Genomic DNA, 16,244 nt, shown 5'->3' with positions numbered 1-16,244 from the left:
CTAAAACAGCACTAACCTAGCTAACCATACCTCCTTTGTTGCCTCCTTCATCTGCCAATGGCAGAGTGTGACAAGTGCTGCACTGGGAGAGTGCAGCAGGAATCCAGGGTAAAGAATGGTTTTCTTCTGCCTGCCTTTTTGTCTGCTTCCATCTCTAATAGTGACAAAGCAATTTTTTACACCAACACAGGGTCTTCTATTAATACCTCAGCAAACAACTGCTAACAAAGAGGAATAATAAAAAAGGAAACAGAGAAATAATTTACATACAGATAACAAAGGCCTTTAAATACTTTAGGGAATCATTCAAAAATCAATCGTAAATTGTTGCTGGATTTGTTTCCGACTTGCCACCCATGCAAGGCCAGAATTGTGCCCACTCTGACCTATTCTGGCTCCTAAAATATGCTGGCATTTTGTCTTTTGCTTTGAAGGTAAAAGACACTGAATCTATAAACCTGTCTTTGCTCAAAGCTTATTTTATCCATAACAAATGTTATTTTATCTATTTTTTATATCTAATGCGAGTTATCTACCTTTTGAATCAAAATGCAGTAGGATTTCATCTTTATATACCTCTCTAAAGTAGAAATACCTCTGTAACCTGGTTCACTTATTACCAGCTGAGGCCATTCCTCCTCCAAAGACTGTGCAGATCGCAGCACATGCATCAGTGTACGTATGATGCTCCCAAAATGGGAACAGCAAACACCCATGGTCTGCAGAGCTGGACTCCTTTTTTACTGATGATGAAAGCCTCCAAAAGAACAGAAACTCCAGAAAATAAGAATTATCAAAAGCTGCATATTGGTCACACGGAAGCTGAAAAGACAACAGTCCATCAGCTGTTGTGCTGTGGAAGTGGTGTCAGGAATCCTGACTCTGTGCACAGAAAGATGCTCCTTCTCTATGCCTGTCCCAGCCTGTCCAACTGGGCCACCTGGCCACAGCAGACGGCAGATGTGGCCACTGCTGTAGCTGAGTGGCTTCAGACTTTGCCACTTATGACCAATGAATCATAGATCATAAGAAAATGTGAACACAGTCACGCAATTATTAGTAATAAATGTTTAGATTTCAACACCAGCCATTCCCCGCTCCTTCACAGCTATACTGAAAAAAATGAGTTTGGAAAGACAGCACCCCAAACTTCAGTGTCAGAAGCTGTTCAGCTTTATTCTGTCCCCTCTACCCAGTACTTTACAATTTGCTTTTGTAACTCTATGACTCTGGATGGGTGGGAAATAACCCTCATCTTTACACACTTCTTCACACAACTGTTACAAGGAGAACAGCATCTTTCCTGTTTCCAGTGAGGACAGGGGAAGTAGCAGGCAACAACTAAGCTGACTAATTAAAAAACTCCCGACCTGCTAGAGACATCCAATGTCAGTAATTTAATTCACAATAATTAGCATTTATCTAAATTATACGCAACCAAATTTGGAGTCCTACCAGGAAATGGTAGATATTATAGTGATCATTTGCTTCAACTATAACAATATTTGCTTTAATGTCAAGTCTTTTTTTTTTTTTTTTTTTTGACTGTACAAACACACACACAAAAAATCTGGAGACATATCATGACCTCACATCAGTATTAAACATGTATATTTTCCTTCTCATTAAGCTGATTGTTTCTACTTCCTGCCACTATGAGGTCAAGAGTTCTACCTTTCTGTGGTCATTTGCAGGAAAAAAAAAATCTTGTTTTAAGGGTGAATATAGAATATAATGGGTGAATGTATAGAATGTATATTCACCAATCTTAAGCAATAGATAAATAAATTAAGGATCACATAGCTAGAATTTAACCAGGAAATGTAATTGAACTAGCAAGATCACACTGGGTCATTCAACTTGAAAGAGTTATTACTAACATAAGAAAAATGGAACTTATGTCCTTTGGAATCCAAGAACTATGGGTTTTCCATAGTTAGCCATTATCAACTATTTGCTGCAGTACTTACTTTTCTGGATTGCCTGCTTTGTCATCTGGTTTTGGCCTGTAGATGCTGTGGAATTCCTGGTAGACATACTGAAGAGCTTTGGGGATTGAGTGCACCAAACTAAGAGAGGGGTGAAACTCCAGCTAAATAAATGTCCCTTAAAGTAGAACTTAAAACCAACAAAAAAAAAGAATAAAAAGGTCTCAAATAAGGCTTTTATAAATTGCCTACTTATGAAACCTTGCAAACGGTTAATTTGCAAAAATAAACTGCAATGCTTTAGTGCACATCAGATATCAAACATCAAATATGAAAACAGAACTGAAGCCATAATAAATGTAATTATATTGGAACACATCTAAGCAGTCTCATTTGCTAATGAAAACAGAAAATGTTTAAAATTCTCTTTTGTTAGCTGACGTGGTTTATTAGGCACATTGTCACATCTACTATGATTATGCCTGCCCATTAAAACTGCTTGCACTTGGAAATAAACCCTTAGATAACCAACACAAAAAATCACAGGGTCTGTGAGGAGAGGAATATAGGCAAGGGGCTCAAGACAGAGGCAGTAATCCAGAAGGGACCTGAGGCAAGGAGCTCTTGGCTTCTGAGTGTGTATCAGCTGCTCTGTGGCTGCTTGCATAACCTGCAGTGTTGCACAGCTGCGGGATTGGGATCGGGAGCGAGGGGCAGGCCTGTACTGCAGGTCAGGGGTGGGTTCCATATGTCAAATCACAGTGCATACCCACCCAGCTGGGCAGCTGTACTCAGATGGGCAACAGGCTGTGGCCAAAGGGCAGGGAAAGTTGTACCACCAGGTCAAAATACTGATGCAGCAACCCTGAGGCCAGGCGAACCTCAGCAATTGCTTTCATCATTACTGTTTAATATTCTGTACCCACAGGAATATTAATGCCCCAGTGCACTGCAAGATGCAATTACCAAATCCATTGTCATGAAAGGGCAGTGTAAAGCTGAAGCTGGTGGGGGAGGAGTCACTTTTTCTTTTTTTTTTTTTCTGGGTATCTAAACAGTGTGAGACTTTTTATCTGTTGCTTGATTCACCATAAGACTGCAATTTTTTCAAACAGTCTTACTTTTGGGTGTTGGATCCTAAATTGTTTATAATCAATGTGGTGGCTGGATGCCAAGTGCCCACAAAGCTGGTCTATTGCTCCACTCTTCAGCAGGGCACGAGAAAGATGATATAACAAAATTCTCATAGGGAGAGATAGGGACCAGAGATGTCACTAGTTACTGTCATGGGCAAAACAGACCTGACTCAGGTAAAATTAATATTGACATTAAAAATCACAGTAGGGTAATGAAAAAAAAAAAAACCCAAATCTTAGAAGAGCTTCCTCTCACCGCTTCCTTCTTCCTAGGCTCTACTCCACTCCTGATTATCTCTACCTCCCCCTACAAGCAGGGCAAGGGGACAGGGACTGGGAACTGCAATGAGTTCATTCCTTACTCTTCAGTGGTAGGACTCCTCATGCTTTCCTGCATGGAGTCCCTCCCACAGGAGACAGTCCTCCACAAACTTCTCCAGCCCAAGTCCTTTCCTCAGGCTGCAGTTCTTCACAAACTGCCCCAGCATTGGTCCCCCCACAGGTCACAAATCCTGCCAGCAAACCCATTTCAGTGTGGGCCCCTCTCTCCATGAGGCCATAGGTCCTGCCAGGAGTCTGCTCCAGCACAGGCTTCCCACAGGCTCCCAGCCTCTTTCAGGCATCAGCCTGCTCTGGTGTGGGGTTCTCCAGGGGCTGCAGGTGGATCTGTGCTCTACCATGGACCTCCGTGGGCTGCAGGGGCACAGCTGCCTCCCCATGGTCTGCACCGGGGTTGTGGGGGAATCTCTGCTCTGGCACCTGGAGCACCTCCTCCCCGTCCTGCTCCACTGACCTTGGTGTCTGCTGGGCTGTTTTTTCTCACTTCTCTCTGGCTGTAATTGCTGTTGCACAGTTTTTTTCCTCCCTTCCTAAATCTGTTATCCCAGAGGCACTACCACTGCCACTGAGGGACTCAGCACTGACCAGCAGTGGCTCCATCTCAGAGCTGCATGACATTGGCTCTGTCAGATGTGGGGGAAGCTTCTAGAAGCAAACAAGTCATGTGGATATATTCTCTCTGGGCCTTTACATAAAACTTACCAATAAACACAGTGACATTAGCCAACAAAATTCACATATAGCTAGAAATCAAGCAAAAATCAACTATTCTTTATTTAAATGGAAGTTAGAAATATTTCTAATTTATATATATATATATCTATATATATAGATACATAAAAATTTTCATGTCAGTTATCTGTGTACCCACTCTAAATGAATAAATTATTTTGAGTCTTTCATAGTGTTTCAGAACAATTTGAAATCCATTCATGCTGGCAACATTTCATTTTTATTTTTAATATTTTAATATTCATTTTTATTGCTAGTAATGTGGAAGCACTGATGGCAACAGCAGCACAACAGGTGCCTCTTGTATCAAAACCCCATTTTCTGTCTTTGGACTGAAAGCCAGGCTACAAAAGTTAGCTAATTAAGCTTCCCAACCTGTAGCCTCCAAAATCAAAACCCAGAGAAAGGAAATACCCTGTGACAGGATACAGCAGAAAGCTGAGGAAGATTTTTAGACCTGAAGAAAATGCGAGAATTCGAAATGCTGTGCTTTAATTATTAGCACAGGAATTCCCAGCTATCTGAATTTTTTCAAAGCGAACTACAAAGTACAAGCTTTGTTTAGACTCTCTTTAAAGTCTCTCTCGGAGGGCTGATGGCCCTAAACATGACTAGCTCTAAACATGACTAGCTCCTTATCCGCTGCATTGCAGAAAAATATTAGATTATAATTTTAGTTACCTTCCATGCCTCTCAAATGCTATTTCTAGTTGTCTCAAACAGCAGCAGATGCGGCTTTTACATGACATGTGAAGCTCTGCGATCTGTCCAATGTTTTGTTTTTTATGATGAGGAAATGATTGTTTACTGTTCTTGAGCTTCAGGCCTTCTATTTACAAAACATCCATGGACTTCATTTTTAAATGAGTACTGACTCACCTTAACACTGTAAATCCATGCAGGCTTTAATCAAAGTTTTCCATTATGGATTTCATCTACTTGCCCAAGATGGTTACTTTGTAAAATCAACCTATTTGTTGGTTTGCTATGTCCCTCTGCAGTGGGCGAAGTTACAAACACATACATTCATCTTTGTAGGCGTTAACATACATTGAAGCTCAAAGTCAAACTCTGGATGTTTATGCATGATGTCAGTCATTGCTCAGGCCAAAGTAAGTCTTTCCTCTGGGTCCAAAGCATTCTGATAAACCTCAAAGTAAACATTAAAAAGCTGAAGAGATACTCAGAAGCACATTTAGAAATGTTTATTTTTTTGGGGGGGGGGAGGGGGGGAGATTTCTGAACACAGAGGTTGCTGCTTGTATCAAACCACCAGTAACCTGGTGTAACATCATGTTTATGGTACAGGATATTACTGAATGCTTCATCAGAAGGCTCAAGAACAGAACATAGAATAAATTACTCATGGGAGAAATTTCTTCCAAATCTTGCAAAGTTAACTTTTGGGTTTTTTCTACTGAAATATGAAGATTTTTATGATACATATTTTTCTTTTAAAAAAGTAACAGGCGGTGTACTGCTTTAAAAACACCTGCTTCTTTTGACAACTGCTTTAAAAACACCTGCTTCTTTTGACAACTAATCAATTTTCATATATATGAAGAGCTCCATTTCCCTCAGTCTGAAACCTGTTGACTCTTCCAAGACTTTCCATTACCACATTTGGCAATGACTGTCACTGTTACTTTATATTTTTGGAGAAACTCCAAATTAAATGAGGGTGTAATTAAAGATGCACAAAGACTCAAATCCTCTTTAGGTTCCTCTACCAAGAATATCTGTTAAGTTCTTGTTAAATAAAAAATTTAATTACAAACGCCCACAGCTTAGGTCAGAAAATGTTCTAAGAACAATGGCCTATGTGAACTCTTGAGATGGCATTGTAGTACTTTTTTGGTCAAATGCTAATTAGGAGATTGAAAAGATGAACTAGTGCTCTTCCTTCTGGACATACCAGTAATGTCACTATACAATGATCTAGATCTGACTCTTTTGCATTAACACTTAAGTAGAAAAGCATTCACTTACTTTCCTTACTGAAACCAAAAGATTCTGGAAGAGGAAGATGCAGAAAGGCTTAGGAGGTAACCCGGTTGCTGAAAATGGAGTTTTCAACACTCAGTTTCTCTGATTTAGACCTGGCTGACCTGAACTGTTTTGAGGAAGCTGAGAGTGCTTGAGCAATAGACCAATACCAAGTTTTGTATTGGCTAAGCTAAGCTGCTGGACAAAGTGCTTTTGTTTCCTTATTCTTCTACATGAACTCTGTCCCAGATGAAAAGAAAGCTAGCTAAAATTTCAGCTAAAAGTGAGGCCTCCAGCAACAGCACATCTGTACATTTAATCCTGCCTAGATAGCTGGGTTATGGGAGCAATTCCAGAATATATCCTTTGACACTTCTGGAAGAAAATTACTGTATTGTTGCTGTAGAGATTTCATTATTCTCTAGCTGGAGTTTTTTCTTTATAAAATAAATCGAGTTTCCTTGTACAGAAGACCCATGATAAAAATGAAAGGTAGCTTCACAGAGGTAGCATGATCATACAGCAATGAGAAGTGAAGTCCGTTGGGATGAGGGCAGAAGCTTAGTGAACTAGGCAATTAGATAGTCTTTTATACAGCTCTGTAACACCCATGAAAACAGATGAGTGGCCTTAGGAGAATTCCTAAACTACATACTTTTAGTTTTAAAAGGTTTTCTATTTAAAGCCTCCTCAAAGGTACCCAGGAGATTCCATAACACCCTCTACTATTCTTGTTCTGAGAGCTGCCCTGTGTTATTCCAGGACTGGGAACAAAACAGTTCAAGTGTGTGAAGATGACCTCAATTAGTGCCATTTCTCCCTGCTTTTGAAGTGGTTTATCCACCCCTTTCCACCTCCTGACACTCACATCATTGTCCTTGAGACTGCTGAGTCCCCTAGGCAGAAATGCCCTTCCAAGCTTCTCTGGGTCCATTCCCCTCAACTTGTCTAATCTTCACCTTTCAACACTAAAGTCTTTCTTGGTCAGAAACCCTTTATGCTTCCATGGGCAATGGTAAAATACAGTCACATCTCCAGATTCATAGAGAGGAAGGGGAGAGCCCTCTAGGCAGCAGCCCTAGTGAATAACAATGCTACTCATTGCTTAATACACGTTTTAGTGCTGCTTTGTTAGTTGTTTTTCCCAACTAGATAATAAAGTGTGAGACTTTTTTCCCAGATTAAATTACAATTACAAAAAATTATAGCAAATATAGAGTGATATTTATAGAATATATCTATTTGATGGCTCTAGCATCCATACATATTCACAACAGGAAACATTGAAAGGGAATCTTACGCAACCCAAAGCAAACTGATAGCCAACCACTGTTTTCAGAACAAAAGTCATCTATACCTGACCCTTTTTTTCCAGGAGAGCAGTTTCACAGGTCCAGAGGTCAAGCAGCATAGTACATTGATACATAGAGGCGTGTGCCCAGCCAAGGATTGGCTTGGTGCCACTGAATTGCTCACAAGTTAAGTTGCCTATGACAAACCAAAAAAGGAGAAAACAAGCAGATGTCAGTATCACAGGGATTTCCACATGCCTACAGTCCCAGGGTTTATGGTAATTTGGTTTATTTATAGCACAGTTTTTGCTTGCAGGGAACCCCAGGCCAGGAAAAGATTTCAAGTTCCATAAGCTTTGGCAAACCCCAGAGTATTCTGCGAGGAAAGGAGCAAGCACACCAGCCATTTGGTGTAAACATATCTCTTCCATCATCGTTTAACAAATATTCTTTGTGAGGTTCAACTTCAAAAGGTACACATCAAGAAACATAAAGCCAAAGAGAACAAAAGGAAACTAAGAGAGGAAAGTGAAGAGAAACTTAATTGTTCACAGACAAAATCCTGTTGGTAGCATCCTCATCCCTTCACCTTCACTCTCCAATCAATGAAAAGCAGCAGACTGCTCAAAGATAAATCTTACTAGGAGGTATAGGGACAGAGAGTGATTCATGGGGGTAGACTTTCTTTTCAGATAGCTTAATATCAGAAAAGTGAGCCTTCATAATTTCAAAATTACTGTGAAAGGAGGAAAAACCAACACTACTAATGTTTCAATACTATCACTCCATGAGAAATCCGTAAAGAATTGATGCATTTGTTTTTTTTTATTGTATTGCTATCTAAATTAGAGCTATTTTTGACAATAAATTATAAATCAAGTAGAGTGAATCTGAAAAGTTTGGAGCTGAAGAGTTAAAAGTCAGCCATGGAGTTTCCAAGCTTCTTCCTCCTCACCCTTCTAGAAGTACACCTGGTCTTATTTAGAAATCTGTAATTGTCTGACTTTACTCAGATCTTACTGTTTAAGAAAAAGGAAGTCTGGAACAACAAGTAATGTGTGGATTTTAATTTACAACTGAGAAAAGTTTAAAATGGTAGGAAGTTAAATATAGTTCTGTGGAAAAAGAATTTCAGTACATTAATTAAAAGATAATCAGAAAAAATTAACATTTTGCTTTTCCAACTCCCTATTTCTAGATGTGTTTGATCATTATATTACTGAACTACATCAGCAAATGTCCTTTCTCTGTTATTATTCCCTCCAGGGTGACTTTGTTGTCTATGACCCTGAAAAAGTGCAGAACTCTGATATTAACTATATGTGACAACCAATTCCACATGTTCAGTTAGGTCTTTGTGGAACATTCATCATCTAACTAACTAGAAGGATAAAGAAAGGTCCCAGAAATAGAGTCAGCACTTAGTCTTGCAGAAGTACAGCAACAATTAAAGTCATGGACTTGGCCTGCCTAGAAAAGAGCAAACCTAACATAGGTTTTTTCAACCTGTGGATATCTTATATTTATCTTTTTAATGTACTGTCTGGTCACAAGCAGCAGCTGTTCGCAATCTCCTTTCAGTTCTCTATATTCACATAATATATTATGTAAAACCCTTACTGGTCCTGTGTGTGAATATATTCATCCTCACCAGTGTAAGAGTTGTCATTGTTTTCCACCTCTGCAAACTCCATGAACTGAGTGCTGTGGACCTGTGCCATGAAAAAGAGACACCCAGGAAACAGCAGCCAGCTCTGCACAGATATCAATTCTGTATAATTGACCTTAGAGTTGATCTGGCCTTGGAACATGGTGTTTTGTCACTAGCAGAAAACAACTAAATAAAATATCACTGAAATATTACTTTTTTACAGGTAAGACCTACACTGTGGGTTAATTTATATTGCCACAGAGTAAGACATACTGTACGCATTTTTTATTGTGCCTAGTTTTTCCTTCAGCTATATAAATTCACAAAAAGCACCAAGAAGGCATTAAACTGCAAAAGATTAGCTCTTGAACTAAGGTAGAACTTTTCTTCTTTCTTCTAATTTAGCTAAAATTTGAAAAAAAGTCTTAATTTCTGATATTCAAAGTCAACATGTTTTTAAAGCCTTCCTGGCTAAGTTCCACTTGCAAGATTTGAAGATAAGCTCACACAACACAAGGACTTTAGCACTAATTAAAAGGAAAACTCATTGACTGGTGTCCCAAATGGCTGTGACATCAGAACTTGTTCAGTAGACTAGTTTAACAATGACTTTTTTTTTTCTAGAAAACCCATCAGCATGTTTAAGAGAGAATTGTCTACCTTGGCAGTGAGTCATTAGTTAGGCTGGTAACACCCCAGGCAAGAATCCAGTACTGCAGTCAGCAGAAGCGGTGTTCATTTTCAAAAGATTCTGTTTCTTGACCAAGAGTGCCAAAAGAGAGTTACATACATACATCACTGGTGCATAATTACTAAAGTTAATCTTCCAGCATAAACAAGCACTTGGTATAAGGGTACAACCATGGAAATGGTTCTCCATGTAAGAATCTAGCAAGCAAATGCAAGGTCCTGGTTTTCCTTGTGTTTTGCTATTTCTTGCTGTGCATTGCACCTTTATTCTCCTTTCAGTGCCAAATAATGATACATGCTGTACTGCAGACTTCCTTTTTCCACTGTCTGTCCTAACATCTGCCTTGACAGGATCTCCACTGCTTCCCAGGTGTCTCAAATTCTATTCACAGAAAAGGAAGGGCTATTTGCCTTAGCCATTGAAACCTTAGTCAAATTCAAACATGCTGGGAAGAACAGCTTGCAGCTTCACAGGCCTATGCTGAATCAGAATTCAGTCTTTACCATAGAGTTTATGAGGCACCCCTGAAAAATGTTCACCTCATTTGAACATCATGTTGGATCAGCCTGGTCGATTCCTTTCCTTTTCTGAAACAATTCTCTGCCCTCTGTTCTTTCCTTATTCTTCTGAACATACTATCTGTTGCACTGCTCTTAATGGTGGGGTGCAGAGTTTGCTAAAGGTTAAATCAAAGCCCTTTATAGAAGAATTAAATCCAATTTGATTGAGCATATTCTGGGCTGACTTCACTATAGCAGATAGAAGAGATTTTTGATTGTGTTTTTAAACAACATTCATTGAAATATCATTCACTGAAAAAACATTCATTAAAATACCCCCACTTTCAAGACCTTGACTCTTTTTTTTGGGCAATTCCTGCTCTTAGTCCTGAACATCTCAGTCAAGACTACTGCACTTTGCAAAAGGAGTATGTGGCTACAAAGCTAGAGATATTTCACTGAAAAAACCAAACCAAACCAACCAAACAAACAACAAAAAACAAAACAAAACAAAAATAAAAACAAACAAACAAAAAACCCACAAAAAAAACAAAACAAAAGAAGAAATTAAGACTTCTCCATGTTGTGCTTGTTTTGGGAGTCATATTTTAAAGAGACTACCCAAGCCTTCTAAGTACTATATGCCTATAAATATCTTAGCAGCAAAGCAAGAAATTGGGTATTTGTGTGATTTTTTTTTTTTTTTCCTCTCTGCAGGTTTTGGGTTTTCTCCTCTCATTCTGCTCAGGCTTACTGGGGCTTAATAAATTGTGTTTGGGTTATAAAGCAACACCTACACACCAACATATGTCTTAGCTACTTTCTTCCAAGCTGAATTTCAAAGTGGAACAGAAAATGGTTTTAACGTGATGTTATTCATTGGTTTGCAGTGTCAATGTAACCCACTGCTGTCAGTGTAACCCACACCTCTGATCATCCCAGCAGTCTGCTAGGGGGTGTGCAACACTGACTCAGTCTCAGTTTCAGATAGAATGTGTCCTGAACTGTCACACTGGCTCACAGCTTACAGTGTGGAGGGATTCATAACACAGGTTCTCTTCCAATTAAGAGCATTGATTAAATGATAATGTATTTAAGAAACAATGCCATACAATTTGTGTTTCTGCCACATGCTACCTACATGTTAGGTAGGTCTCAAGTAGGTTGCTAGTAAATTGGCTTTCCTGTTGTTCCAGTTCTTGAAAGACAGTCTGTGCAGTATATTAAAAAAAACCCAAAACAAACAAAACACATTAGAGACTGTTGTTAAGGAAATACTGTTGCCTCTGCTTCTAAATTCACTGCCAAATAAACTGTAACCAGATTAGTAAGTATTTATCTAGGTTTTAAAGTTCAAGAGTATATATCCATATCCATGTATTAGTCCAGGGGAAAGAAATGCCCCTGTGCAATAATGTCTCTCTCATTGTGAGGGCTCTCTGAAGTATTTCACATCTACTCTCCAGATCAGAGATTGCCTACGTGGAAGGTCAGAACTGATCTTTGCATCATTTCTTTTGCCACTGAAAAAAAGAGGAATGAAAACAAATATATATTATCTAGAATTCAGGAGATTTTCTCCCAGCGCTTGCTCCCTGGAAAGCTGACACCTCCCATGGGAAAGCAAAAGTTTTCAAATTACTTTTTCTGACTTGAAAATTTGAAGATGCTGGAGCACTCTGTTCAACATTTCTTTTGTGGAAAAATACAATTTTGTAGTTCCAATTAGCTCTCATTTAGGAATTTTACTGATTATATTTTTAAAGGATAAATGTGATCATATTAGAAATAAAACTAAAGATACTTAAAAATATCACCAATTCCATGTCTGTCCCTCACATTTTGTTTATTTTCAAAGCAGTTGAGGATTTTTCATGTTTCTGGATGAAGGTAGCGTGGGTTTGTTTGGTTTTTTGTGGTGTTGGGTTTTTTTTGTTTGTTTGGTTAGTTTGATTTTTTGCTGTTGTTTATTTTGGGTTTTGTTTGTTTTGTTTTGTTTGCTTATTTGTTAGTTTTGTTGGGGTTTTTGTTGTTTTTTGTTGTTTTTTGGGTTTTTGATGGGGTTGTTTTGTTTTTTCCTGGGGCGAGGTGGATGGAATGTTTGAAGTCTTACACAAAAAAAAATGGGAGCTGGAAGCCTACTTCCTTTTTGGTTATAGCCACAGTTCTTTTGCATTTGTGTTTACTTCTATATGCTTCTATGGAGAAAAACACACAAACAAGTTTCCAGTAAATAAGAAATGAATATGAGTTCAAAATGCTGAAAAAACCCTTTTAGAGTAGTAACATGCTTCTTCAGGTTTTCTACATGAGAACTTTGGGATGGGTGTTAAGTAGCAGAAATTCTACATCTCAAAAGACAAAATACAATATACCTCACATAAGACCACTAATATCAGGATGAGATACCACCTCTGCGGTGTTCCACAAAAAAATGTGGAGACTGAAAGTTTGATAAGCCTTAGGAATTACATTTGTAGTTGTTTTTTCAAATTTGTCAAGTAAATGTACAAATTATCTCACTTCAGCCACATGCGCTCATGCAAGATTAAAAACTAGTAAGTCCTAAGGTCTACCTAAGTCTAATAGTACATTTTAGAAGTCATTAAGAGTTACTTAAACAAGCATTTCCACAAATTGCAAAATGCCTCAGATTTTTCAGGATCATCTATGCTGTATTATAGTCCCACACTTGGAGAGGTTGTAGTTTAAGCACAACCAGCAGCACCCATTTAAGTGAATGTTTATCTGGAAGTCATTATTTTGCATTTCTACATGCCTGAAGTTTGTCAGGTTTATTACAGACCAAGGTAAATACAAGTTTTAGTTGGTAAGGGCAAGACATAGGGTTCTGAGGAATGGGTTACCCTGAATCCCTCAGATCATTCAGCAACTGGTCAGAACACAACTGGCAGGGAGAGATTCAGAGAACTGAATAGGGCACTCCTGGTGAAGAACATGCTTTGGAAGACTTGGGTGGTACCTCACCTTGGTGTGTACTGAACATGTGGCTGAGAACCCAGGTCACCAAAAACCCCAGTGCCTCCTTTGGCAGCATCTTCTGTGCTGGGATTTAGGAAACTCTTTAAGGAGTGGCCAGCAGCACATATAGTCAGTGTTCTCTCCATAGACCTGAAATACTTAAGGATCCTCAGGCACATTTGCTGGAACATGTCAACAGGTGCATTTTCAGTAGGATGATCATCTTAAAAAAACTAACTCCGATCTCTGCAGATTTTATGTCAATTTTTTTTACCATTAGCTCACATACTCCTCAGGGAACATAGGAAAAGATGGGACAAGTAGGCTCTTCTCCTCACCATGTAGTCCCTTTGAGCAGTAGCTATGTCACCTTCTAGCCCAAGCAGCTGCAGGCTGCCTGTATAGCTATACCTTTTTCCTGACAGGAAAAATGTAATTAGATTTTTTACTAGTAAGGGAGATTTCTGAACCTATCCAAATCCAAACAAACAGTTTGGCTATATCTGTTGTCTAACAGAAGACTGGTGCTGCCTACAGAACTGAAAATCATGGAAACCTGCAGTATGGAATAAGGAAAAAAAATGGCACTACTGCTTCTGTTAATATATTGATAACATTGTTTTCCCTTGTTTTGGGCTTTATTAAATATATACATACATAAACAGCTTTATGCATAGATTTTATCATAATAAAAAGAAAAGAGAAGGAAGTTCCATGCCGGATTATATTCATAATCCATCCAGCAGTGAAATTATCACAGTGTATAACTCTACAATATTCTATTCCTTTTCAGTCCTTAGTGCTTTGTCCTTGGGCTGTATGAAAGTGCTTCCCCTGTTTCAAAGACAAGGCTGTGGCAAGGGACAAACCAAGGGAATTTTCCAAAGAAATTCAGAACATCTGTTTCACTAAAACCTCAGTACAGCTATGGCTAGTGACATGTTTGACCTCCTGTTTCCTCCAGACATAAAAGCAAAACTAATTTCTGGGCTCCAGCAGGTCACAGGAGCAGCATGGGGTAAAATCATAGTGTGGAACAAAGAAGTAACATCAGACTAGGCTGTAGGAAAATTTTATTGTGACATATACACAATATCCCCAGAACAAGCATATATTAAACGCTCTCTCCAACATTCTGTAAAATGACATTAAATACTTAGTTTGGGATTTTTTCCTCACTTCTTTTGAGCACACTCAACAGTGTAGTAAAAGAATAGCAGAAGAACAGCAAGCAAGAAAACAGCTATGCCTGCCTCGGTATCAATTCCAAGGCCTTTTCACAAACATCAGGAGTTACTCTTCCAGCATCAGTGGAATTAAACTGGCATTAGTATCAGTGTATAGGAGAAGACCACTGTGAGTCATGCAGTATTTATTAATTGTGGATCATTATGTACAGTGATTTACTTGGCATTATCCATTTCATTGTCTCAGACAATCTAGTAGATAAGAAAAATTCTTATATCTTCTCTAACCAAATTTATTTGGGTGGCATAAATTGGAATCCTTTTCAGTGTGCTGAAGGTTTAGCTTTAATCTTGGCCTTGTTTTTTTCTGATTACAGAAAATCCTGTTAATGTATCTTTACAAATGGGTGCTTGTCAAATTTATCCTGCTCAACATGAGACATTGCAATGGAGCTTCTAATAGAAGTAGCACAGATAACTTAGGACTACATTGGCAGTTGTGTAAATTTGCAAGTTGACATCATGATGTATTGTCTCCAAGAATTCCTTCAAGCCAAGCAAATCTTGATGACAAACTGTCAAGCAATGAATTCTTTACATAATCCTTGCAATGACAGATTATCTGTGAACCAATTTCTCTATCTTAGTATGATCATCCTCACTCATCCTATTCTCATTGACTCTAAAGGTCTAATTTCTTAAATCTGAGAAAATCTAGGTCTTTTCATCTCTATTACTTAAAATAGCAGGAGGTCAAATAATCTTAAACTATGTTTTCCTGAATCAATAGCATTAATTGTGCATCTCTGTTAAATATCAGGGTAAGTATATGGACTAAGCATGGGATGAAGCATTTTCATTTAAAATTTCCAATCCAAAAGAACAGACAATGCTGTCTGAAAAACATGAGTGATATGAGGAAAAAAGTGATGGCACATTTTTGGCTAGCAGCTAAAGTTTGATTTTAAAAGAGAGAAACCTGGACAGCACCTTTTTTTCCTTTGTGGAGGATCTAATTCTAGTTCTTCAATAACCTTGATGACTAGGCTGTTTTGAAATTTAGATCAGTCACATTCCTTGCATTGACCTCAATCAGCTACTCTTTTCCAACCCAACTGTGGATTTAGTGCACTTGAGAAAAGATGCACTGGGCAAACCTGGTTTTGTTCCTTTTTTTCCTTTTTTTTTTTCTTTTCTCCCATCAATTTTCATGTTGTTTGCATGAGTCAACCCAATGTTTGGAGTATTTTTTTTTTTTGAAGTTTTAATTTATTGATTGAATATTTCCTGGTCTGGGTCAGCCTGAGGTAGGAAGATCTTCACTATTTTTTTGTAGGTGGGATATTTTCCTGACAAAAAATGTGGTTATATTTTTTAACAGAGAGCTGGTATTGAGCTTGGGACAGATTAATCAGCAGGAAAGAGGAAATGCGTGAGACTAAATGCTTTCTCTTTTTCTCTGTTCCCTTTCCCCTGCTCTTGTATTACTGCCATGATTGATGCTGGTCAAGCACATGGGCTCAAGACCTTCTCATTAACATTAAGGCTGCCTCAGCTCCAGTAGCTGAGACCTTTCCTCTTCAAAAAACAGCAGCAAAGTGAAGAGATTTTTCAGCTTTTTCTTACCTTGTCACCAGGGCCTACTCGTGCAGGCATTGGTAGAGCGAGCCAAATTGAACACTGTGCTGTAGATACAAAAACTTCTGGGATGTAACCCTTCTGTGCAAAATGCAGCAGCTGTGAAGGGCTTCTGAGTCCAAACAATAAAGAAATAGGGAATCAAAGCCCACGTGCATCAAAGGGATAGCTTCATATTCAGA

The sequence above is a fragment of the Taeniopygia guttata genome, chromosome 3 (assembly GCF_048771995.1).
Source record: "Taeniopygia guttata chromosome 3, bTaeGut7.mat, whole genome shotgun sequence".
Lineage (NCBI taxonomy): Eukaryota > Metazoa > Chordata > Aves > Passeriformes > Estrildidae > Taeniopygia > Taeniopygia guttata.
The sequence above is the reverse complement of the archived record's forward strand: the minus strand, read 5'-3'. Positions refer to the sequence as shown.